The sequence below is a fragment of the Amphimedon queenslandica genome, unplaced genomic scaffold (genome assembly GCF_000090795.2).
Source record: "Amphimedon queenslandica unplaced genomic scaffold, v1.1 AMPQUscaffold_11231, whole genome shotgun sequence".
NCBI classification, from domain to species: Eukaryota; Metazoa; Porifera; class Demospongiae; order Haplosclerida; family Niphatidae; genus Amphimedon; species Amphimedon queenslandica.
Genome location: NW_003548526.1, coordinates 1,159 through 3,763, shown reverse-complemented (window position 1 = coordinate 3,763; position 2,605 = coordinate 1,159). Strand labels below are relative to the sequence as shown.

Genomic DNA, 2,605 nt, shown 5'->3' with positions numbered 1-2,605 from the left:
TATCATTTTATCAGTGACGTATCAGGAAGTGAAGCCATAAAGGACCCATTCACAATTGTGTAGCGCTTTCATGTAGACTGATATCGTAAACCTAGCTTAGTTACAACTACATGTACACATTATTGCACCTGTTATGTTTTTCTCATTCAAAACAGACAGTTAAGAAGGGAATTGAGGCTGCGTTTACACAGCAACAAAAATGATGCAATTGGTACAGTTTTGTGCCTGTTTTATGCTTCTGTTTACACAGAAAGGAATAAAAACGTGATAGAATCTTGATAGGACTCTATGGAAATGAAAATGGTGTTCAAAGTGTATCATTTTAAAACGATACATTTTGCATTGCTGTGTAAACGCAGCCTCAATACAAGATTTATGGTGCATTAATTACATGATACTCACATCATTTGCAGTGCTTAGATCAGCTCCATCATTTAATAGCAACTGTACAATGTCATAATGTCCTCTCCCTGCTGCTACAATAAGAGCATTATTTCCATACTATAATAACAAGATAATGATATCATAATAAACTTGCATTGCACCATAATTGGATAGTTGTGGGTAGCTTCAATCACTGCAGTGGTCTTCCTGGGTTAAAGTACATGTGGTACATGTACCTTTAATAACTAATTAATTCTTGCTGCATTAAAGCCTGCTTTCTCTATCAATAATATCTTGATAGTGATTGAACTGTTTGGTGAAAAAAAATTTTAAATTCTGTTACCTCCTCATTTCTCTACTGATAATATTAATGAAACTGAATACAAGGTTTGTTAATTGCATTTTAATGACCTGCCGGGACCCACGAGATGTACATGTATATACAAATATTATATACAATTATATCGGAACTAATAACAATTAAGATGCTTTACCAATCAGCCCCCAAATTTTACATAAAGTGGGTGTGACCAGCAAACAAAATGGCAGCTTTCTCATGGGAGCTTTTAAACAACAAGGTATAAAATAGAGAGGACCTCTATAAGTTTTAAAAAGAACCCAGCTATGCATGCAAGATAGTGAAACAATTAGCAATATTTTTAAACTAATAGTACTTCTAATTAAGGAAACAGTTAGTACATGAATTTCTAATTATAAGATACATGTAGCTATACATGTACATGTACGTATAACAATAATATTCTAATGATGATAAAATGAATATTAATAAAAATAACTTACATCATTTGAAGGATCAGCTCCTTTCTTCAGCAGTAATTCTACAACATCACAGTTTCCTTCTCTTACTGCTTCAATAAGAGCAGTATCTCCTTCCTATAATAACAAGATAATGATAGATTGGTTTCTAATGTTGCAATTGTTCCCCTAAAATGATAAATATGTGTAGTATGTGGTTCTTGCACATTGCAGTTTAGACAAAACAGCTATAAGGGTAGCCTTGTGTATACCTGGCCAGACACTGTTTCAGTATCACAGAGAATAGGGGTCTGACTATGTGAGAATAGTTACAGTAGTTAAAGGATAGAACATCATGCAAGACGTAACATTAATTTTTAGAATCATACATGAATGAACAAGAATTTGTAGCTACATGTACATGTACATGAGTGTACATAAGTGTATACAGTACATCATGTAAATGTAATGTACAGTAAGCAGTATGGAAGTAGTTCACAAAAGCTTTGTGAAACAGTTAATTAGCTTTTCATTTCTAAAATCTTGGTAGTATGTGTGAAATAAATTTATTTCAGTCAATAAGTGATACGGGAGAGTACTATACATAATATAAAAGGGTCGAGTAGCTTCTACCTTGTACTCATTCTCATGCATGAACATCTAGATACATGTACATGTACATTGTACCTGTACATTTCAAATTCTTTTGCTATGCTTCAAACATTTACATGTACACTACATGTACATGTACATGTACATCACCTACACTGTTGTGTACATAAATAAGTATAGATAGTGGTTTGTCATTAATATTCCTAGTTATTGGGGCGAGCCTGAGCTCGCCCCACATAAACGACACAAGTATGTTTGTCTGTTTGTCTGTTTGTACACGTACGTCACCCCTATTTATCTGCATGAAAAAATTTCCACTTTTTAATAAACTTGATAATCTTCATTGAAAACGGGTGTGGTCACAATGAAATAAAAATGGCGGCTATCCAAATGGGAAACTCTTCAGCTTGCAAGTCACTGAGGTCAGCAAGATAAGACTCTACTGCTATCCAAATGCAGCAAGGAAGGTTAAGAAAACAGGTATGCCATGTTTTTCATTGATGTGACTAACTCTGATCAAGTGAATGTCAGTAACTCAGTCTGTATATACCTGACTGCACTTGGAGCACTACAAATAGCAAGAAGCCAAAAAAACTACATTGGTAGAGTTGCCTATCTAGCTACATGTATATCATTTATGCAATGACTGCTTGTAGCTATCTTTAAGCTTGATAAGTGCTATAAGCAAGGTACTAACTTTCACTGCTCCAGAGATTACAAAAGGTAGATCATCAAGAACTGCATGATACATCAAGTTCTGAGCTGCTTAGTCCACAAACACAATCATGCATGAGTATTGTTAATCTGTCAAGATCTATTGTATATATGTACGATACATTGATTTGCTTGCTTA

At 34.2% G+C, this 2,605-nt stretch overlaps 1 long non-coding RNA gene across 1 annotated transcript in view; it reads right to left on the bottom strand.

Annotated features, from left to right (window-relative positions):
* The window catches only part of LOC109589514 (uncharacterized), a 2,620-nt gene extending 1,335 nt beyond the window's left edge, over positions 1-1,285 (bottom strand). Inside the window, exons 1-2 of the long non-coding RNA XR_002188743.1 lie at positions 1,186-1,285; positions 403-501 (exon numbers count right to left, since the gene is read on the bottom strand). This is a non-coding gene — a long non-coding RNA (uncharacterized LOC109589514). The remainder of the gene's footprint in view (positions 1-402; positions 502-1,185) is intronic.
* Between the last annotated feature and the right edge of the window lie 1,320 nt (positions 1,286-2,605).